The 24,710-nt window shown below is 45.1% G+C and overlaps 1 protein-coding gene across 1 annotated transcript in view; it reads left to right on the top strand.

The window, feature by feature from the left end:
* The first annotated feature begins 4,627 nt into the window (after nt 1-4,627).
* Nucleotides 4,628-24,710, top strand: part of EFCAB6 (EF-hand calcium binding domain 6) — an 846,383-nt gene continuing 826,300 nt past the window's right edge. Inside the window, exon 1 of the mRNA XM_086922295.1 lies at nt 4,628-4,740. The gene's annotated coding sequence lies outside the window, so the exon portion shown is untranslated. The remainder of the gene's footprint in view (nt 4,741-24,710) is intronic.

Below are 24,710 nucleotides of genomic sequence, written 5' to 3'. Positions count from 1 at the left end.
CCAGTTTCCCGCCGCAGCTCGCCACAGGCCCCGCCCACCACCGGCCCATTGGCCGAGCCGCTCCCGCCGCCCAGCTGACCCGCCTTCCCGTCCCCCTTCTTATGACGCCCCCAGAGCGACAGCGCAGCGGACGCACGCAGCGGGAGCGCCGACTGAGCGCCGAAGGTGCGCCAAAGGTAAGCCTGTCTGCGCCTGGACCGCGCCCAGTGCCAGGACCCCTGGCCCTCGCAGACCCCAGCCCACCCGCCAGACGTACGATGCCGCCACCCTCAACGCACTCAACGCCGGCCGAATCCCAGATGCTACCGAGCCACCCCGAGACGCACCCACGGCCCTTCTGCTGCAACTCCTGCAAGTTCACCTGCATCCGGACCTGCACTACTCCAGCACCAACCAAGACCAAGACGAGCAACAGCAGCAGCCACCTGAAATGCATCCTGCTCAACACCCGCTCTGTCCACAGACACGCCGTCGAGCTCTGGAACCTGCTCGACACAACTTCACCAGACGTCGCCTTCCTCACGGAAACCTGGATGAACGCCTCTTCGGCGCCCGACATCGCCATCGCCATCCCAGACGGCTACAAGATCATCCGAAGGGACCGCATCAACCAGACCGGAGGAGGCATCGCCATCATCCACAGGAACAACTTCCGCATCACGACCAACACCGACGACACCCTCGCACCGGCCGAGCACCTGCACTTCCAGGTCCACATCAACCCCAAGACCACCCTCAGAGGCACCCTCATCTACAGACCCCCAGGACCACGCACACAATTCAGCGAAGACATCGCCGACTTCATCAGCCCGCACGCCCTCCTCTCCGCTGACCACATCCTCCTTGGGGACCTCAACTTCCACCTGGAGAACAACAACGACCGCAACACCACCACCCTGCTGGACAACCTCGCAAACCTGGGACTCAAGCAGCTGGTCACCACCACCACCCACTACGCCGGACACACACTCGACCCCGTCTTTTCATCCAGCAAGGACATCGCCTTCAGCCACGCCACCGGACTCCACTGGACAGACCACAGCTGCGTCCACTTCAGCTTCAGAAGGACCACGATCCACCACCACCAGCAACAGGTTGCACGCAGAAGCTGGAACAAGATCACAGCCGACCAGCTCGCGACCTCCCTGAGCATGAACCCTCCCACCAGCGCAACGAACCCAACCTCGCGAAGTGGATCAGCAACTGCGCAGACGACTTCGCCCCTCTGAAGACCCCGCCTAGCAGACCCGGTAGCAAGAAAGCCCCATGGTTCACCGACGAACTCAAGAGCTCCAAGAAGAACTGCCGAGCCCTCGAGAGAACCTGGCGCAGAGACCCAACACCGGACAACATGACTGCCCTCAAGCTCGCCACCCGAAAACACCACCAACTCATCCACGCCACCAAGACAACCGCATTCAAGGAACGACTGGACAACAACGCACACAACAGCAAGGAACTCTTCAACATCGTCAAAGAGCTCTCCAACCCCAACGCCGGAAACAACGACATCACCTCTTCGCAAGACCTCTGCAACTCCCTCGCCTCCTACTTCCACAACAAGATCGCGGACATACACAACAGCTTCAGCACTCAACCGACGCACGCCACGACCGAACCACCGCCCCCCACCACCACCCTCCGCGCCTGGACCCCGATCAGCACCGAAGACACCGTCCGCACGATGAACTCCATCCACTCCGGATCTCCTACCAACCCCTGCCCTCACCACGTCTTCAACAAGGCCGACGCTGTCATCGCACCCCACCTGCGGGACATCATCAACACCTCCTTCGACACCGCTACCTTCCCGGAGAGCTGGAAGCACGCCGAACTCAGCGCTCTACTAAAGAAGCCATCAGCCGACCCCACCGACCTCAAGAACTACTGCCCCATCTCGCTGCTCCCGTTTCCTGCAAAAGTCATCGAGAAGACCGTCAACAAGCAGCTGGCCGCCTTCCTCGAGACGAACGGATCCCTCGACCTCTCGCAGTCTGGCTTCCGGGCCAACCACAGCACCGAGACCGCCCTGATCAGCAACGTCGGAATCCAGGAGAAGGCACTGGAGTGGATTATCTCCTTCCTCGCCGGAAGGACACAGAGTCCGCCTCCCCCCGTTCAGATCTGAAGCTACCGAAGTCACCTGCGGCGTCCCTCAAGGCTCCTCGCTCAGTCCAACCCTCTTCAACGTCTACATGAGCCCCCTCGCAGACATCGCACGCCAGCACAACCTCAACATCATCTCCTACGCCGACGACACCCAGCTGATTCTCTCCCTCACCAACGACCCCGCCACCGCCAGAGCCAACCTTCACGAAGGGATGAAAGAGGTAGCCGAATGGATGAAGAACAGCCGCCTGAAACTGAACTCGGACAAGACGGAAGTCCTCATCCTGGGATCCTCACCCTCCGCCTGGGACGACTCCTGGTGGCCCCCCGCCCTAGGCAGCGCACCCAAACCAACAGACCACGCACGCAACCTGGGCTTCATCCTGGACTCCTCCCTCTCCATGACCAGACAAGTCAACGCCGTCTCCTCGTCGTGCTTCAACATCCTGCGCATGCTACGTAAGATCTTCCGGTGGATCCCCACCGAGACCAGGAAGACGGTCACCCAGGCCCTCGTCACCAGCCGTCTGGACTACGGCAACTCCCTCTACGCCGGAACCACCACCAAACTCCAGAAGAGACTCCATCGGATCCAGAACGCCTCAGCACGACTCATCCTGGACATCCCCCGTCGCAGCCACATCTCCGGACACCTGAGAGACCTGCACTGGCTCCCGGTCAACAAGAGAATCACCTTCCGACTCCTCACCCACGCACACAAAGCCCTATACAACCAAGGCCCAGGATACCTCAACAGCCGCCTCAACTTCTACGCTCCCAAACGCCAGCTTCGATCGACCGGCCACGCCCTCGCCGCCGCCCCTGCATCCGAAGAGCCACCACAGGGCGACGGTCCTTCTCCTACCTCGCCGCCAAGACATGGAACTCCCTCCCGACCCACCTCCGCCTGACCCAGGACCACCTCGCCTTCAGGAAGCAACTCAAGACCTGGCTGTTCGAGCAGTAGCGGGCCCCCCCCCTAGCGCCTTGAGACCCTCTGGGTGAGTAGTGCGCTATATAAATGCTTTGATTGATTGATTGATTGATTGATTGAATCCTTGGGTCCCTAGCACTTCTACATCTTTTGGGTATGGTCCTGACTTGAGTAGTGGTTCACATACCATTATTTTAGTATATGGTTTTGTCTCCCCCTGGTGACCATTGTGTATTACATGCTACATACCTGTTTCTATTGAAAATTCTTGTGTGCATCTCCGGCTAGGTGATACCTGTATGTGTTAGTGAGTGTTATAAAATAAATACATATTTTTATAAACACACTGTGTGTTTTTTTTTCACTTCATCTATATCAATCAGATTATGTTCTGGTAAAACAAGATACTTTACACTCCTTCTGAAGGCTACTCTCCACAGCTACCACTTAGAGAGTTTTCTAAGGTTGGCTAAGACCACTAAAATCACCATAAGGGTTGTCTGGATTGGTGCAAAGTGCCCACTTACATATGTGTACACCATATACTACTAAGGCAGCTTTCCAGACAGTCCCTGTACGCAAGGTCAATGGAATTGTGCGATTCTGCTTTCCTGGAATTTTGCAATGCTACGACTGCAGCGTTTTCTACTTCATTGTGAATTTACCGCATTTGCCATATATTTCATCATCTGCTGTATAGTCTGCAGATTTAAACAACAGACATATTTTTGTTTCTAGATCAAACAAATCAAAGGTTACTAAAAATGCTGCAACACATGTTGCTTTGCAGTGGAAGGTCCTTCGCAAAGTTACTCACAGATGTATTTAGATGTGGAACTGGTCCTAATGTAGTGAAACCTTTGCCCAGGCAATGCTAATGAGTAAAAATGACAAAATAATGAGATGATACAATTACAAAATGTGCAGCATTAAGCCGCATAAATTGAGTTTTCTTCACACATAATTTAGTCAACATTGCCACATAATTTAGGCCTCCCTGAGGCATAAAACCAGGTGCCCTGTCTGTACCCCAGAGACAATGTTACAAAGTTCAGTTTACAAAATCCTCTGCAGTCAAAGAACGAAAAGTTAACATCTCCGCATTAAAAGATAAGAAGCAAGTTGTCAGAAGACATAGCCTGACTTATAACCTGAAGCAAACGTAAGAAGATAAAAAATGTGAGAGTAATTTTTATTTGCCCATTCGCCGTCTGAACTCCTGGCAGCACCTCTATACTGTGCCAGCTGCCTTCGTCGTTTGGGGTGGGGGGGATTATTATGGGCTGCGCCAGCCCTCAATTGTCCCCAACCCCTCCGTGGCCACGGGCATGGCTAATGTTAGCCGTAAAAACTCGGGCTCTGACCTACCTAGCGACAACATTGTAGCTTCAGTATACACACATGCAACGCACACTCTAGACCGAAGTCCCGCAAAATAAATAAGTGTTAATTTTGTCAGCTGTGTTTTCCTTCTTGGGCTCGCATGCAGACACCTCATCCAATCAGAGCAGACGTTGTTGCGAATTCTTTGAGTTGTCGCCAATCACTCACCTTCCTGGTTACTAAGGCAACCGCGTCATTGAAACACTGGAAAGGGAATTGCAAGCATTGATGTGGTGTCCACAGAGCCCGGAGCACTACAGTGTGTACTTCTGAACGAACTCATTGACGGAAAAGAGAGCAGAGACAATAAGCAGGTAAGACTGGATACGAAGTAAACGAGCTAAAATTCCCAACTAATTTCTTAGCCTCATTCTACTCCTTGTCATGCAATGACATAGTTTTATGCATTTAAACAAACAATTTAAAGTCCTTCGTTTGCTCCCTACGCATAATTTCGCGGTCCCAGGGTCTCAAAAGACTGTGTCTATGGTTCTTAAGTGTGCACTACTGTTTCACCTCTATGTTAACACGGTCCCCAGCTAGTTAAAACTTCTGAAAAATTGGAGCAGCAACTTGCACTGAACCTATTATAAAGTGAGCAACACATCTAAACTATTTTACGCTATACTACGTTTTTAAAAATTCTAATTGAAGTACTGTGAACAAATATTTTAGTACTGTTGGCTTTATTGTGAGTTTCTTTTTGTGGAATCCACCAGTTAAAAACAAATATCCACAAATGTAGTTTTATTGGACTGTGACACAGTTCACATGGCTCTCGTTTTTATTTCTCATTTTCACCACTCTTTTAACTTGAGATTTCAGATGAAAATATATGCAGGAAACAAAATCAACGAGTAATAACAGTAATGTTTTTTTCCATGGTGCTTTAATCTGCAGTTTGCAGTATAGCTCTCTAGTGTCCCGCGTCACGTGTGACACTTTTTTTCAGCCTTTCCTGTCTTTTCAGTATATAGCATTTTTCATTCTGGGACGTGTAGGTTTAGTTGTGCCTTTAAAATAAATAATATGGGCTCAAAACTCCTAGCACGCAGTATTGTTGGCGGAAATCCAGGCAGGAGTGGCTGAAGGCAGGACACAAATCCTAAAAAAAAGAAGAGGTGGGACTAACCAAGTTAGTTGGTGAAAGCATGATGCAAGTGAAAGCATGATGCTTGCCATTGCAGTGCATGATGTCACGACGTGTGACATTGTACGTGACATCACAGGAAGTGACATAACAAGTGACATCAGGTACTAAAACCTCACACATATGTTTATCAGGTATATCATGAGTAAATTTAAGATCATTATGAGATTCAACAAATAAGATTTTGCGTTGGGGTTGTGCCAAAAAAGTGCACATTCCTGACTTAAAATCTGGGCCTCAATTAATAAAATCATTTTTAAACCCTACCACAAATATATTGGCAACAAGGAGAAGCATGGCAGTTGTTGTATACTGTCTCTGACACGAGATGGCACGTGGCTTGACCCGTGATATCTTGTGTCAGTCGCTTTCTGTTTTGTGCACTGCATCTTTCAAATATGTATGCTGTGCGTGTGTTTGGAATGATGTGGCATTAACTGTTTGAACTGGACTTACTCCAGACGTGTTTTAATAAACTCTCTATTCAGCAAGCTTCCTGAGTCCTCCAGTCTTTCCTACACTGGCGACGAGGATGGGATAATATATAATATATATATTCTGCTTAATTGGTTGCAAAGTCTACATTTAAAAATATTTGATTGGGTTAAGGCATCTGCTGTACAGGTGCCCAGTAACTCTCAGGGAATAGTAGTAATGGTGAGATAGCTCGAGGTTAATGCCATGTGGGAGAGATCTGTGTTGTGTTAAGTCCTACATTTGAATCAAAGTAGTATAGAAGGTTAATGTGTCTTCTGCTAAACACATCATGTAACATGCAGATGACAGATATTTATTTTATGTAGATAGGTAAGTGAGTTACTGCTTTTAACACAGTGATCCTTCTGCTACCTACAGTTCGAAAATGTTAATCCTTCTAATGTAGCACAGTAAGATACTATGAAAGCGTCATGACACATTAGGACGCTCGTGGACCAGAGATCGATACCTGATCAGCACGCAGAACTTTTGAATTTATTGAACCTTGTAGGAGAGTAGGGTCTGCTATCCTATGGTCACCCCAAATTTTTGCTTTTTGCTTCACTGGTTTATGACTTAATGTGGCTGTGGGCCTGCTAATCAGACCCACAGCCTGCTGTTCTCTCTCTAAATTATTGCCAATGCACTCTAGGTGCATTACGAATTGCAACTGGTTCACCTTATAGGCCCCTGTAACAGTGTACCATAGGTACCCAGGGCATAGGTGTAGCCAAGGCCTACCAGGGGCTGCAGCATGTATTGTGCCACCCCTGGCCTGGCCTCCATATTTTGACACAGCTTGCTGATCACTCAGCTGGGGTAAGTTGGTGTAATCACCTCTTGCTTAGATATAGTATTCCTATATCTAACCTTAACTGGACACATGTTAACCTATAAGCCATTCCTATGGAAGGCCCCTGCAATCCTGGGGGCAGAGTGCATGGTTTCATGTGAGATGGTGCTCTAGCATGAGCTGAGCCTGTCTGCAGCTGTCGGGAACAACTCCCTTAGCTGTTCCGGGATATTGCCATACCATATACTCTTAAGTGCATTATAATCCTTGCGGTTATATGCTAACTTTGGTTTGGCTTTATCAAAACATGTCGAGTAAGGTGTCATACGATTTGGAATACTATCCCCTCGACAGTTCTGTCGACGGGGATAGCATTCCACCCTTCTAGAAGGACACGACATGTACATAGCCTTAACCCCGGTTAAAGTTAACCAGAGCCTCAGCATCACAAAATGGATGCTGCCACCAAAGACACAAGTCTGACCTCCTGCTGCTGGGAGTGCTTCCAGTGAGGGAGGCTTGGACAAAGGGTTTCCTGCCTTGGGAGGTGCGAGCACCACCCCAGACAGGATTTTGTGTATTGGGTAGGACAGGGCTGAATAGAATCAGACATGCCCGGGGCACACAAGGTGTCCCCGTGCATAAGCCAGTCCAAACTGGTCCTGGGACTTTCCAGACCCAGGCCTGGCGAGGAGCTGGACAAAGGAAAGGGGGTGTAACCGCCCCCCTTCCTGGTACCACCCAGAGGAGAGACCTAGCAGGTGATCCACCCCTCAGATTGGGAATAAGAGTGGGAGCAGTGCCATAGCACCTCAGATCATCCTGAAATCAACTTAAAACTAAGAAGACGCCGGACTTCGACATTCTGCTGCACAGAAGACTGAAGAGCATCTCCCTTGTGGCCTAGGAGTGGCCACCCTGTGAACATAGGCACCATCCAGCAACTCAACGTCTTCTTTGCCGCCGCCCCCCACCGGAGCCCGAGCCCAGAGCTTGACGAGACCCAGACTCCCAGACTTCTCACCGCCCGATCCACAGTCCTTGCAAAGAAGGGACCCGTGGAGGCACCGAGAGACGTGGGACCGGACATCTTGGAAGACCCCCGAAAAGCTGACTGCGCAGCACCCGAGGCACCCTCGACGCTGTGCTTTGGGGATTGAGAAGCCCCACAACCGAGCAGCCCTTGCACTGAAGATCAGCCCCCCAGCATCTCCACGATCTGCGTGGGGCCCTTTTGCATCGTGCCACTCGACGCGCCATCCCGGCCACTTGCCACGTGGTCTGCGGCCATCTTGGCAACAAAACCTACAATCTACACTGCGGGTCTGGTTGCTCCAGACTTGCCCTCACTCCTGTAAACAGGAGCACCCGCTCTGACCTTGCTGGTCCGAGTGATAAGCCTTTTTCACTTTCTGCGTGGCTTGCATTAGCCAAGGCCTGTTTGCTCCGATCAAGTTGCAGACACCGCCATCAGCTAGAGCCTTTGTGGGACAGCTCATGATCGACTCCTGGACGTCCTCGACCTCTTCGTGTCCACGTGGCTACTGAGAGAAGCTACACCTCATCGCCTGTCTGCACCCGACATCGCCTGGTTCCAATCTGGTTCCACGGTAGTCACTGGCTAGTGACTTTGAACATTGTCCCCTCTGCTTTCAGGTCTTCACTACTTCAGATCCACCCTTGGATCCACCGGAACTCTTCACATCGAGCCGCCTGCAGCATCTTCTGCTCCAAGCACCATCGACCTGCGTGACGAAACCCGACACTACTTCGCACCTGTGCACCCGCTTCCTGTGGGTGTGGTAACTCAGCAACGCCGGTGTTCCCACACTGGTATACACCTCTAGTGTCTGTGTCTAAAGTTTCATCCTTATAGGTCACTCGGAAGGTTCCTAAAACACTAACTTTGTAACTTTTACGCAGCATAGACAATGCATTGGTGAATGCGTGCACTTTAAGCACTGCACCCGAGTCCCGCTGGCCTTTCCCGACTTAGTCCCTGCTAGTCCCGATCAGCTCCAGCGAATCCCAAGGCCCTAGGCCTACTCCCTTTTCGATTGGTATCTCTTATACCACTTTCTTAATATATGGTTTAAGTGGCCACCCGCCCTCATCCATACTGTGCAACTTTTGTGTATTTTAACTGTGTTTTGTTTTAACGCTTGTGCTTCTGTGCTCATAAAGAGTATAGGGGATATTTGTAGTTAATAAATATATATATATTTTCAATATATATCTGTGTGGTGTCCTTTCATTTGGTATTCAAGGGAATGGTATATGGTAAAACAGCTTGCTTCACATGCCTTTCAGAGTTTAGCCTAAGACTGCTTTGTCCACGCTACCACTAGGATAGCTGGTCTATAAGGTTGACTTACAACCAATCATCATAAGGGTTGCTTGGCATGGTACAAGGGGATCACTAGAACTAGTGAGCATCATATACCAGGCCAACTTCTCACAAACCTCACTCTCCACTTTTTTGAACTTTGGTATGCATGTACCACCTTTTATAATTTTGACTGCACAGTAAGGTATGGACATATGTCTCGTACACCTTATAACCCTGTCTCATGTCACTCATCTTGTACATTGATTTACACACTTACATGATTTATTGTCAATGTATCCTGTGTATGTTTTGTAAAGAGCTCTGACACCCTACATTGGTATTAAAATTTTTATTTGTGTAAATACTGGGACAGACCACCATATCTGATATTCTAACAGTGCATACTCTTATATACAGAGACTGAACAAAGTCAAAAGCTTGCCTCTTTAAGTACCTGTGAAGAGATAACAAGCTGTGTGCCTTTGTTTTCCTTCCCCTGCATCTACTTTTAATTGTGAGGTTCCAGGCTGGCTACAGTCAGCATATTCAAACAAAAGGAGGGCTGATGGCCCCATAACTTTGGCCTTTATCTTCGGCTCAGTAGTAGGTGAAAAAAGCCCCCTCACTGCCTGGACATTGCTGCTGGGAATGGAAAGCCAACAACGTACTGGCGCTGCTGAACGTGTCCCGGGGTCTGAAAATTACACCGGAACAAGTTCAACATGCTTCTGTGGGTCTCAACTTCTTGGCAGGGTAGACTGTGTCCACCCCCTGAAAATAGTGGGTGGACTCCGTGTACTTGCGTATTACCTCGGCTTGTGCCCTGGTTGAAGGTGTCACAGATTATACATGGAGACTAAGTTGGCAGAAACGAGTACTGTAAATAGCAGGTATTACTATTAAAGGATTGTACCCTCGGCTTTAAGCTGGGGAAGTTTCACAGGAATGTGCTTGTTGGTATGAGCTAGACAGATGAATGCAAGCGTTCTATGCACTATGCCACCAAAGCCTTCTTCATCCTCAAAATGCTGAATTATGTTTGGATTGCAGTTGTGTTTGTATAGCACCTCAGAGCCTTGATGACACCTCAAAGCACCCTTTGGGGATCCTATTCAGATAAATTTGCTAGGTTATGAAAGTGTGGTTAAATTCTGTCTATGAAAGAACTGTTTTGGTGTTGTACATGATGATCTGCGAGGTGCTCTTAGACATTGTTTATTTTGTAAAAAAATAAGTGCCAGGGCTCTATTAGGATGGCCTCTGCAGCTTTTACCACCCATTGCCACAGCCAGCATTTCCAATGACTGTACCTACACAACTACTAACCAGCACACTGCAATAAGTGTGACAATTTAGCCTATTCCAGGTCCCTTAAGATATAAAAAATATCGTGGGCAGCAGGTATTAGTTGTGTTTAATGCATACTGAATTAACAGACAATTGCTGTTCGTCTCATCTCTAAATTATAAAAATAGCACCACCATGTGGCAGCTTTCATAAGAGCCGGTGTCGTCAATTAAGTGCTGGTGACGACAATTAAGTGCCGGTGCCAAGCACCGAAAACCACAGGCGCAAATTAAGCACTGCTCTTAGATCGCTTTGTGGCTATCTTGTAGCTGCATTTATGTGCTGAGTGTAGTAAAAACGATTGAGAGATACATTTGCATAAACTGATACCCACCCTCTTTGTGATGTCTGTAGGAAAGTGCCTGATTTAGGCATGGTCACCCCCACTTTTTGCCCACTGTTACTGATGCTCTTGATTGGAAGTGCATTGGGTCCCTGCTAACCAGGCCAGAGTGCCAGGGCTCAATCGTGAAAAAATACACAAATGTTGATTGTAAATCAATTTGCAAGGACTTTAGCACACTTGTAAGACCCTGGTAAATGGTGCCCCTGGTACCCAGGGCATGGGTACTAAAGAGGGACCCTAAGAGCTGTAGCATGTATTATGCCACCCAAGGGACCCACACACAAACTGCATGCAGACTGCCATTGCAGGAGGTGTGAAATGGTGCAAGGCATTCTTAAAGCACAACATTACCCACTTCCTGTGTGCAATGCCAAAGTACACTACAGGTGCCCTATGTACGTCATGCCTACATCAGGCCTTTAGAGCACTAAGACAGGGCGCATTATAGTGCATGAGCAGATTGCCCCTGTAATCCCTAGTTCCATTGCTAGTCATTACAAGTGATAAGGAAGCCATTTTAAAGGTATGTACTGGGCATTGGTCATTACAAGTTACGCAGCTACACAATGGCTTCACTGAAAATAATGGTATTTGGTATAAAACACCATTTTTTAAATGAATTCGTACTGATGCCAGTAACCAATTTTTGAAGACATGCACACAGACGGCACCTTAGAGGAGCCCCTGTAACCCTCCTAGACTCCTAGGGCCTAATTATGACCTTCCAGCAGAGCGTGGCACAGTGGCGCAAACCGCCACGCCACAGCTCTGCAGAAGGTTGCCGCCGCCTGCCCTCTAGATTAATACTGATCAGTTGTCTGGCGGCTGGGCGGTTTAGCAGTTCCACCTGCTGTAAACTTAAAAGGCGGCCATGCCTTTTAAAGAAGCACCGCAATGGGTACGCCTCACAAGGTTCCTGCATGGCATGGACTTGTAAGTCCATGCCATGTAGGAACCTTTGTGCATGCACTCAGCGGAGCACATGTTATGCTAGCCTGTGTGCATCCACATATATCTGAGTCATAGGTGGTCCCTATAGGGCCCCCTTTGTTTCCTCTCTGCCAAGCTTTTCATGGCGGTGGAATCGCCTTGAAAAGCGTGGCGGAGAGGAAACTTGTGATATGCTTGGTGGGACCGTGGTGGTCCACCAAGCATATATACGACCCCTGGCAGCCGCTTCTACACAAGGGAATGGCGGTTCCCTGGCGGAGCTGTCAGTCTTAGGGTGGTCTGCCTGCCTGAGTCATAGTTGGCATGTCAGACCGCCTGTGCAGCAGTGGCTGGATCTGCCACTGCCGCACCACCACGAGCCTGGCGATCCGAGGACCACAGTACTCTGGCCCTAAGTGTGTTAGCTGACAGCTATCTTACAGCCTGCCACAACAGACGAGCTTCTGACCCCCTAAATGGGACAGCCCGCACTCAAACAAACGAAGGACTGAATTGCATATGGCTGGATCCAAACTTGAGTGGCGTAGTGGGCAAAAGAAGATGGATTTAACCCAGATCTTTTGACTGGGGGAGAATGTTTGCATTGTCAGCATTCTGTCCATCATTTGTTTGCTGTAACCCATTCTCAGAAAGGTCAGGAACAATGCCTGATTGGCAGAAGGTGTTCTCACCTCCTCTAGCAGGATGGTTGGCGATTTAGTATATCAAGGCCAGATGCTTCAAAAAGCCTCTGCCACCTTTGACATGCAATCCCGACTTCCACCTAGTTCTGGTGAATACCACGCCCTGCCCTGGGGCCCATTTGGCACCAGAGTGGATGGGAAATTAGATATTAAGGAGGCGTGTTTCAGTCATTGGCTAGTCACACCCTAAGGTGGGCTACCTGAAGTGAACAACCAGAAAGGGATTTGCCATCTTGGTTTTTGGTGAAATAGAGACTTCTGGGTCAGGGTTATATCCACTCCCCACAGGGAGTGGTCATATAGGGGGTGCAATTACCCCAGGGGGAGGTAACCCATTGACTACTACCTCCATAATCCTCTAGACACTCCATAATTGAGTATTTAGAGGTCAACCTGACACCAGGCCACTTGGGAACAGAAGAAGGACAAAGAGACGACACCCTTGGTTTCTGCTTGCACTTTAATGATTTCAAAGACCTGACTCATCCTGCAATAGTGCATCCCCCCAACACTTGTAGGACTGTCCAGCACTTAGACAACCATCTAGCATTTCCCGTGGAGTAGAGGGGCTATCCCCCTGCATCTGCAGGCACCAACCGCATCTGAAAAAAAAAGAAGCGTTATCTCCCGTGGGAGTAACGTCCCCAAATGGCACTCCTTTATCAAAGTTTCAATAATTTTTATAAAAGTCCTGTAGATGATTTTATCATTTTAAGTTTGATATCAGCTTCATACTATTGCATTCATAGTATATACATCTTGACTTGTGACAATTCACATTTGTCTGCCCAATGCATTTCGGGCTTTGCCCTTCATCAGGGGACTTGAATTCTGAATGTATTAGAAAATGAGGCCTTTACACCATTAGCACAGGAAAAAACGTAATGTCTATAACATTTTTGATATGAAAATAAAAGTCAAGTTAAAGAGAACACTAGGCTACTCATCCGGTTGTACTTGGTAGATTAGCGGAAAAGGTGCAGCAGTTCGAGAAAAGCTTCAGCAATGAGAATGTTAATTGCTGTGATCTTCGAGAAACTTGCATGCGTGCCTTGTGATAGAAAGCTACTTAATACAAACGTTCAGAGTGGCTGGTGCACGGGGAGATATTGACGAATAGTCGAGTTAAAGTTTCCGTGACAATTCTAAAAAAATGGTGAGTGTGCCGGCAATTAATCATGCTGAAAAATCCGTGACAATTTCTAAAAAAATTGTGGATATTACAAGCCTGTGATACGGGTGAACGGGGCACATACATTTCTTAGTGGTAAGGTGAATGGTGAATACATGCGTCTAGTTACGACAATACTGAATTCTAACCTCTTATGGTTAACTTGCTCATTCGCACAAGGTAAAGTGCTTCACAGAATTGATACGCAAAAGCGTGTGACGAGCGGTTAGAAATTGATGGTATTACCTGTGGATGAATTGACAGGTCATTACTATACAATGGCGTGTGACAATGGAAAATGGAAAGGCGGAAAACCGCACAATCACTCACCGTGATATCATGATAAAGAGCAAAAGGTGGCGTCCGAATTTGTGCGTTCAAAAGATTCTCGGGCGGTGTGGTGATTTCACAAGGGTTCTGATCATGTGATCGTAAGAATAGAAAACAGACTACGAAACTTAGCTACGGCGTCTGGGGGGGGGTAAGTGTGGGGAAAGAAGAAAGACTGGAGTAAGTGAACACATTTTAACCTGAGAACCTAACTTGTACACAATTAAGTTTTCTATAGAACAGTGCAAAAATAACAATAAAATCGGGAATAGTAACAAAAAAGTGTCGGAATATTCATACAACCCTATGCAACAATTACCATGCAGAGAAACAGTGACTCATGACATCGTGTTTCTAGGTTGATTTCATCATTATAAAAAGCAACTAAGCTCTAAACGTTCATTGAGTCCTTTGGGTTGTAACGTGGTTAGATGGTTTATACCCAAAAATTCTCTTCTCAGTAAATGCTGAGAGTTATCTCTTCCAGGCATCACTGGCACATTTTCTAAAATGCAGAAACAAAGTTGACTTGGATTGTGGTTGTGCTGGTTGAATTGTGAGGCGACTGTAGATTCGTGTTTTTTTAGTCTTATGTTGCTTTTGTGTTCAATAACTCGCGTTTTAAATTTGCTTTGAGTTTTGCCAATGGAAATAAGTCCACAGGGACATTTGAGCATGTATATCAGATTACTACTATCACATGTTCCTGTAACTCAGAGTTTAATGGGGGTTCCCCTTGTCGGGTTCATTATTTCATTTCCCTTGATTATGGCATTGCAGTTACTGCAGTTATGACATGGAAGGGTGCCTCGATACCTCATCGCTGTTTTATCTTCCTTTTCTTGTAATAGTTCTTTGAGGCTTCATGTGCATGCATATGCGAATCTGGGATTGATTGTGAAAATTCCTTTAAAATCATCTTCCAATGAAACTAGTGGCCAATGTCTTAACATGGATTTCTTGATTCTGTAATTTCTGGTGGAAAATTTAGAAACAAAAACAGGTCTTTGTTCATCACTTTTTAATTGCAGTGTGAGTAAATGTTTCCTTTCCAACTTTAGGACCCTTTCAGTTGCGTTGTTAAGTATGGTTTCTGGATATCCTCTTTGTTTGAATTTTTCGATGGTGGTGAGTTTGTGTTTATTGGAGACTTCTTCTGTTGATGCGATTCTTTTAATGCAGAGTAGTTGGGAGGAAGGCAGATGTTTTTTTAAAGACTGTTGATGAAAACTGTTATAATGCAAAAGATTGTTTCTGTCGTTCGTTTTAGCGAATACACTGGTTTTTAATGTTCCGTCGTAATTTGTAATCAAAGCATCTAAAAATTATATTTTGTGTTTGCTGATCGTGGATGTAAAAACAATTCTGTCATTTATCTTGTCGAGGTTTTGGATTGCAATGGTAAGTGTTGTTTCCGCTCCTTTCCAAAGGATGAAAATGTCATCAATGTACCTTTTGTACAGGATAAGATTCTGATTCCAATCCGGATGCTGTAGTATATGATCTAGCTCAAAACGGTACATGAAGATGCTAGCGTAGGATGGCGCGGCACAATTTCCCATGGAAATTCCAGATGATTGCACACAAACAACCACATCTGCCCAGTTTACCCTCTTGTTGGCCATCGGGCTCACTGAGGGTGTAACACTTCAGGAGGAGGTCTTTGTGGCTCTAGGAGGTCAATCCAATCTTTCTGCCGAGTTTTGAGATGCTGGAACCTTCACCAATACCCTGAGTACCTGGGGACTTGCACCAGCCAAAGCTTGTTTTCGTCCTGCCCAGACACCCCCTCTTTCGAAGCCTTCCTGCACTTGAGAAACATTAGGACATATGAGATCCATGACCAGAGTGGCCCTGTTGTTTTCTTTTTCCCTCCTCTACAGGTGACCGACAATCGCGAGAGCCTCAAACGCAAGTCGCCTCCCAGCCAAACACCTCTGCACCTGAGCCCACCCCAACCCAGGTTTATTACATATGACTGCATCTCCTGGTCTATTGTTTCCCCACGACCTGAGCACCTCCCCCTTTGGGTTCAGCTGGACTTGTCCCAGAGTTCCCCATTGCAGCCTTTTTGTTTCAGGTCCCCTTGACTTTACCGGTGTAGCACTCAAGGCTACCATACCGACCAGCACCTCTGCACCCAGACATACCAGGGCAGGCAAAGTGAAACTGCTGTGGTACTTTGGACCTTGGCCCTCTAGCAGCTTAAGTCCCAAAAAAGCACCTCTGAATTCCGAACACAAGTACCATTTTGCTACATGTGTTTTACCTCCCATAGATTAACATTGTAGCGTTCAAGGCTCATGCTTCAAAACCATTATTTGAACTATGTTGCTTTTTTCTTCTTCAATCAAAATCTCTGAATGTTTTAAATCTATTCTGAAGATCTTGGTGTCTAAATTCATATAAAAATCGACTTAATTTTTATAAATTGGTCTCAGATTTCATATTGAGTGTGTGTACAACAAATGCTTAACAGTTCCCTCTGATAAGCCTAAGCTGCTTGACCACACTTCCCCAAACAGAGCACTTAGGATTATTAAAGTAAGCCCTGTAAACCAAATAAGGGCCGTCTAGACTTTTTTCATGGAGTGCCCTTACATTGACATCACTACATAAATAGCCAGCTTCCTACAAGGTTTACTGAGTCTACTTCATGGGAAGGAGACTGTCTACAATTGTTTTATAGTACTTACCCTCCTGAATTCCAATTGTTCCTCATTGATTGCCAGGAGAGAGTTTTAGAGTTTGCTGTCTGAACAGAGAAGAAGGGTTCTTTTTAGATGCACACCATCTTGAAGGTGAGGTGGTAAGCTGGGATGCCAGTCTAGAGCACAGTGGTCTATTCTGGATGCATCCCTTAACTCTCACTTCTATCAAGATGGTATAGTGCCATTGATGTAAGGGTGTGTCTATTGAGGAACAGCCACCTCTTTATTGCCTACCTGAATTCTAATTGTTCTTGAATATTTCTTGTGATTGCAGTGAAACAGTGTTAGAGTTTGTTGCATTAACAGAAAAGGAGGTTTTCTATTCAATGCACATCTTCTTGAAAGTGAAATAGCTGGGAAGCCAATCTAGAGCCAAGCGTTCTATTGTGCATGTATCACCAAAGTCTCACTTGGAAAAATATGGTTCTCTGCTATTTATAGGCCTTTGGGTATTAAAAAGTGCACTGTATGAAGAGTGTCAGTTAATTGCTCACATAAGTGCAGTGATGTGGTCATGTAGTAATTGACTTGCTACTTTTTATATTCCTTGAAGTATGTAGGGAGAGAGGTATTCCTAAGTAACACCCATTTACATTGTCTAAGCACAACAGAACCAGACTGATTGTGATCTGAAACTTCTGTGAAATTAAGTGAAACTAAATGCATAGGTGTTTTTGCATGGTGAAGAAGGTGCTTTAGATAATTTGCGTCACTTGCGGAACAAGTGAAATGTGGGAGTCCTAGCTCATTCCAATATTTCCTACTTCTGTTGACACTGTGAGATGGCCAGATGGCTGTAGGTAATATATCTCCCAATTTCAACAGGTGAGAGCAAGTTGAGATTCAAATGGTTGTGTGACATCAATCGGTTCATTACTCAAAGGCAGTCACCTAGGCCGTAGGCATTTAGATCTGTTGGGTTATGAACCTTGTGACTAGTCTGGGTGTCTTTGAAGTGGTTCTAGCAGTTTAACTTGTATGACTTGATGATGCGCTGTAAATAGTTGACATACACTTAGAATAAGATTGAAGGGGTGCCAACATTCTCCAGTTATCATAATAGGGTAGGGGGCTGTACTGTGTCAAAGGGGGCAGACATGTCCAGAAATAATTGTGTGGCAACTCTGTCTGTAGGCAGTGGTTTTCATGACACTCAGGATGGAAATCAAAGCAAATGTGGTTCCTCTTCCAGGATGAAAGACAGTTTGGTGTTCAGAGAATGGGTTGTTTTCTTCTAGGAAGATGGAGGTCTGAATGTAGGCAACTCTTTCAATCATTTGCCTAGGTACAGCTGACTGGATATTGGTTGATAGCTGATTGGGTCCCCTGGATCAAGGTACTTCTATTGAGGTGTTTGGAGGAAATGTTTGGTGATGGTTCTTGCTAAGATGCTGGTGTTAGTGGTCAACAGAATATCCTTAGAAGGTTGAAGTAGACCAGGGTTGCATGGGAAGCCAACAAGGCTGCTGGGCTTGAATAGGTCCTTGAATTGGGTAATAGAGCATTGCTTAGAGTTGGTTATGACCAGTTGTTTGTCGGAGTGGCGGGGTTACAGGATGACTTTCTTCTGAGGCAGTGTTCCAGGGTCTTACCTCTTGTCCGCAAGAGCTTGCAAGTAAGGATTGTTTGCAACTGGGCATTCCAGGTTACCGAATTCAGAGAGGATTCTTTGTAGTTCTTTGGATCTGCATTTTGCTTTCGAGATCCAACAGAAGGTTTTGCTTTTTGGATGACCAGTGTTTGGATCCTCTGTGCGACTTTGTGAATTTGTGTGACTTTGGAAGAGCAGTTTGTCATTGGATTGTCTTCCATTGATGTTCTAAGGTTTATTTGTCAGTGTCTTTACTTTGTTCTTGAGATAATGGGTTTTTGGTTAGTGGTTTGAGTTCGAGAAGGCCTTGACTGGTAGTAGTCTACCAGACCATTTGGATCGCAAGTAACCAAACAGCTTTACTTCTGTTATGTGATATGGTGATGAAGAAGAGGCAAGGTGAGAGTTATTAAGTACACATATATTTAAATGCAAAAGCATGTGCAAACAATGGATATATGTATTACAAACAAGTTATTGAAAACAAACAAAATAGCAATAGGGCCAGCTTGTGGACAGCACAGTGTTAGTGAATAGTGCAAAATGGTGAACAATGTTGCGTAGTTATAGATACATAGAACAAATGTTGACTTAAAATGTATATATTTCGTAATGGGGAGCCCAGGTCCCAAATGACCATAAGGATTTCACTCTTAACAAGCGTTCATTGAAGTCAACAACAAACACGTCAACATTTCAACCCGTGAGTATCAATTTGTAGCAGAGTGTTCATCTGGACAAAATTGGTAGACACTTGCAAATAGTAAATAGTAGCCAGTAAAATTCATAAATAATGTGGAATGTTCATAGTGTTTTAGAAATCAGTTGTCAATCAATGAAAACCATAGACTGAGGCAATCTTACTTCTTGAATAAGGTTACTTATACACCGAGCTTATATCCTGAACAGAACATAACAGAATACATTCACAGATATGAAAAAGATACACATACACTGATGATTGTATATAAAACACAAAAAAATCAGTGGAACGGGTACTTAATAGGGTTGTGGCCCAAACTAAGAAAGACACACCATAGTGTCACATTCATCACCCTCGCAGTGGGTGGGTCCTACAGTATCAGAGGACAATGGTGATATAAGTCAAATTCCAGGACCAAAGATACAATGGATGTGAGGTGGATGGTAAGGTTCCAAACACTAAGCCCCCCCCCAAAAAAAAACACACACCACTTAAATTTTTTTTTGCCAAAGTGAGATGCAATCTAATGATTAATGATTGAAGTGAAATAACTCACTCACCATTTTATCAATCTTTCCTTGATTTGTTTTGGTTGTTTGACAATTGATTTTAAAGACACTATGAACATTCCACATTATTTATTAATATTTCTGTCTACTATTTATTATTTGTAGGTATGTACTAATTTTGTTCAGATGAAGCCTCCTATACAAATTGATACTTAGGGGGGAAACGTTGACATAGTTGTGGTTAACATTAATGAATGCTTGTTACAAGTGGGACCTATATGGTTGTTTAGGACCTGGGCTCCCCAATACAAAAATGTATACTTTTTAAAACAACAATCATTCTGTTTATCTATCTCTTCGCACAATTGTTCACCATTTTGCACTATTCACTATCACTGCACCATCCACAAAGATCACCTACTGCTATTTTGTTATCAAAAATTTGTTTCTAATGTATATACACATTGTTTGCACAGGCTTGAATATGGGTACTTATTTGTAATCCTGGGCGTAGCTCGCGAAGTAGCGCTACGCCCAGTGCACTTCGCACTACGCGAGCTACGCGTAGCACTACGCAAACTGCGTAGTGCGGTAGGAAATGCTGTTTGCAATGATTGCACAGTGCCGGATGCTTGTCCGCACTGTGCAATCATTGCAAACGGCATCTTGCACAGTGCAAGCGGTCTTTTTCTGCCACTCGAGTAGATTTGTACTTGAGTGGCAGTTTTCTCAACGCGGACTGGTAGTTTCTCATCGCAAGCATACGCGACCACTCGCAATGAGAAGCCTGACCTCCCTGCATTGAGAATCTCACCGGGAGGTTTATTTTCCACGCTCGCGATCAGCAACTTGATGTTGCTAATCGCGAACGAGGAAAAAGTCTCGCCAAGATGTCATTTTGCTCGCGGTCGCCAACTTGTAATTGAGGACGGCGAGCAAGCAAAAAATGCCCGCTACGCTACGCGTTTTTGCACTGTGCTACGTGCAATTGGCGTAGTGCGTAGTTGCGCAAACTACGCAAACGTAGTGTAGTTTTCCACCCAGGCCTATTTATTTGTTCTTTTACGAACTTGAATGTCTTTTTAGACCACTTCATTACAGTGTGTCATGAAAGTAAAGGTTGCTAGCGCTCCTCGAGGGAACCTCATTTTTATGTTATTCTGTCATAGCTTCTTTATAGACCGTGTATAAGAAGGTGAGTAACCCAATATACCCTTGCGGGCTCGGGCAGAGTTTAATGTAATATAGAATGGCCAACAAGGGGTTTTGTTTATATGAAGTTTCAGCACTGGTTAGGACTTGTTTAGGGGCAATCAAAGTACCAAAACCTGAACTCAATCAGCGGCTGTTCAGTTAAATTTAAAAAGAAAACGTTCTTGAAACAAGAAACACAAGATGTTACCACACTAACATCATAGGTACAGTAAATGAGTAATAAAACATGAAACCAGGATTTTTTTGTTTGTCTGAAAGATTATTATTTTAAATTCAAGACAAAAAATATTTCAGTACAAAAAATGAACATTAACATAAGACAGGGTACATACATAGATATACTTTGGATATTTAAGGTGTCGGTTGCTTTTCCTATAACATATCCAAAAATAAAGTCCAGACTGCTGGGACACAGTATTGGATTGATTTCCACTATCAATCAGGAGAAAATCAAAGGTCGATATGAGACAAACTATGCAGAATTGGACTAAGCAAGTCCAATTCTGCATAGTTTGTCTCATATCGACCTTTGATTTTCTCCTGATTGATAGTGGAAATCAATCCAATACTGTGTCCCAGCAGTCTGGACTTTATTTTTGGATATGTTATAGGAAAAGCAACCGACACCTTAAATATCCAAAGTATATCTATGTATGTACCCTGTCTTATGTTAATGTTGATTTTTTTATACTGAAATATTTTTTGTCTTGAATTTAAAATAATAATCTTTCAGACAAACAAAAAAATCCTGGTTTCATTCTTTATAGACCAGCATTGGCAAAGCCAATACAGAGCACCTTTTGGCTTTCCCAATGCAGACTTTGCATTTGCCAGTGCTTTTTGCCAATGATGTTCAGTATTTTTAATTAATTTTAATTTTTATTTTATTTGTAAGTTTTGTATAGCACGAACATGACCCAAGTGGGTATCAGAGAGCTTTACATAAGGATGACGAAGAAAAAGGAACATAGTTCAAAGACACAACAAGTTACAAGTAGGTCAATCTGTCACTAGAGTAAAAATTACATAGTGGAGGGAAATAGGTAGAAGGCAATTACTACAGGAAATTTAGGAAAATCTATATCAAGACCAAAAGGGACATTACGGCAGGCAGCAATGGGCGCAACAGATGTGATGTGCATGTGTGTGTGCATCCCCATGCATGCACACATAAATGTCCCAATGTGTTGGCCATTTTGGTTTTGCTTTTTGTTTTAATGTATGCTCTAAGATGGTGGACAAACATTGTGAGAAATTGGGTTATTAGTTGAGTGGGGTGTTAACTCTGCTCAAACAACAACCACACTCCTTGTCAGGGTGAACCAGAAAAGTCACAAAATTAACCTGTGTATAACCCTCGGGTAGCTTGGCACAAAAGCAGTCCAGCTTAACTTTGATGGAATGTGTAAAGTATTTATGCATCACACAAACAATAATAAAGTAAAAACATAACACAAGTAAAACCGCACACCAATTTACAAAAATAGAGTAAAATGTAATAAATTCTATGACACCAAAGGGACAAAAATTCAATTAGTCGAACGGAGTTCTGAATTCGTAAAGTTTAAGGTAAAACTTAGTGCCTAAATAGTGAAAGTGCCAACTGAGGACATCTAGTCGTGCAAGACAGGGCCAAAGTAAAAAAAATATAGCACGGTCAGAAACAAAAAGTTGATTGGTTACAGTTGGCTCTTACCTTCAGACTTGGAAGACATTTTGTAGAAAAATGTCTAAAAAAGGTAAAGGTCAGAGGGGTAAGCTGCACACGCAGTCCAAGGAGAAGATGTCATCATCGGCGAGCCACTGACCGCAGTTGTGGTGAAGATTTCAATGTTCAGACATAGTCTCTTTTTTTGGTTGTCGAAAATATCGAAAGGGACAAAGCTACAAGCTGTAGCAGACGAGGGCTAACTAGACCGGATACCCTTTCTGCAGAGGTCTGCTGTTTAGGATTTACTGTTGCAGAAAAGGATGTAGCGGGAGTGCAGTGAAGTCAGGCTAACCGGTGATGCACCCTGGGCAGATTAAGCAGCTAGGTCCTGCTCTCCTCTTGGCACTTAGAGCACTTTTGGCTACCTGGGCCTATTTAGCATCGCTTCCAAAGCACCACTTGAAGGGTTAGGACTCACTCAGGCTGGGTCCAGGTCTGAGTTAAAGATGGTTGGAGCCTTTTCTGTCCCTGAAGCTCTGATCAGGAGGCCAACCAACCAGCCCTTGGAGTCACTCGGGTATTCATGGGTTCAAGTTGTGAAAAAGACTCAAGCAGTAGGGCAGTCCTCTAAGGGTTCAAGGGAAGCTTCAGGCAGCAGAGCAGCCCTTCCAGGAGCATAAAACTATTCTTCTGAAGTATACAGAAGACCACCGCAGCAGGCAGTCCTCTGACACAGGTCCAGGAAGTGAACTGAAGAGTGGGTCTCAGGGTCCTCTTTTTATATCTGGTGCCTTCTTTAAGGTAGTTTCTAGAGATCCGTTTGAAGTGCTTGGAATTTCCTGCCTCCGCTGCCGGGGCTCCAGCCTGACTATAGGCTCATTGAGATAGTGTGAAGTAATTTTTCTAAAAACAGGGCACAGCCTATTGATTTCCAAGTAGGGCTGTGCCAAGCTCCGCCCCCAACCTGCCAGTGATGGCCCACCCAGGCACCTTTAATACTTTTATTGTGGGTCTGCCTGGGAGTAATAAACATAGTCCAACTGCCACCTACGTGCAGTCTTGTGACCCAGGAACAGGCTGCATGCACAAAATAGATAGGACAGGAAAATGCCAATTCTCTAACAGTTTTTTTTAGTTCAAAACCCAGCGTTGCCGGTTACTCCCTATCTGTATGGGAGGGTGTAATGATGAGAAGTCCACACGTAGAGTAGTATTTTGTGATGCTTTATTCCAAGTTGTATAGAGAGACTTGTTGATAGATGCATCACATGAACATTCTAATAGAGGTAGAGAGGGATAGCATAAAGAATACCAAGATACTACAGAGGGGCACTGCTCCATACTATGCTCCGCTGTCTCGACAGTCGGCGTGAACTTCTTAAATAACTTGATGTAAGCTACTGGATAGAGCTTGCTACCATTGTTTGCTTAAATATTAGATTGAGCAAAAGAAAGAAAATCCCATGATGGAATATTTACCATCTAATGCACTAATTGCCCAAGCCTCCAAGGGTTTATTGGGTTTCCCACTCTTTCTTGTATTAATTTTCTAAAAGTGGCATTTTGCAAATTGTTACTTAAAACCTAGTTTGCCATTAAAGATGATTTTAAATTACAATTTCTTAGATATCACCCATGAATTTCATAGCATTTGTTAAATGGAATAAGGCAACCCAATGTTATTCTATGGGAGAAGTAAGCCCACAGTAGTGAAAAACAAAATTGGGAGCTTTTCACTATCAAGACATGTAAAACTTAAAAGTCCGACGTTTTCATTACAATGCACCCTGCCCTGACGGCTGCCAAGGGCCCATCTTAGGGTTGACATATATGTAACAAAAGGGGAGTTCAGGGGAGCTATTTTGGCAAGTCAAATTGGCAGCTTAAAAATGCATTAAGGCTGCAATGGCAGGTCTGACACATGTTTTAAAGTACTACTTACAATACGTGCTGCAGGCCTACTAGTAGCATTTAATTTACAGGCCCTGGGTACATAGTATAGCACTTTGCTAGGGACTAATAAGTGCATTAAATATGCCAATCAGGTGAATACCAATTTGAATGTTTTAGGGAGTGAGCACAAGCACTTTAGCCATGGTTATCAGTGATGAAGTGCCCAGAGTCCGAAGGTCAACAAAAACAAATTCAGAAAAATAGAAGGGTGAAGGCAAGCGTTTGGGAGAAGACCACCCTAAGGTTGACAGGTCTAACAACCACTTTGGAGCAGTAGAGTGCAGCTTCTGGGTCCTCCAAAATGTTCTTTAAAAATGAAAAAAAAAAAGTTTAACATGGAGGAAATAGAGCAATGGTGGAGCGGATGTTGAGCT

Source organism: Lissotriton vulgaris, chromosome 1_1 (assembly GCF_964263255.1).
Source record: "Lissotriton vulgaris chromosome 1_1, aLisVul1.2, whole genome shotgun sequence".
Lineage (NCBI taxonomy): Eukaryota > Metazoa > Chordata > Amphibia > Caudata > Salamandridae > Lissotriton > Lissotriton vulgaris.
This window is presented reverse-complemented; position numbering and strand designations above follow the sequence as displayed.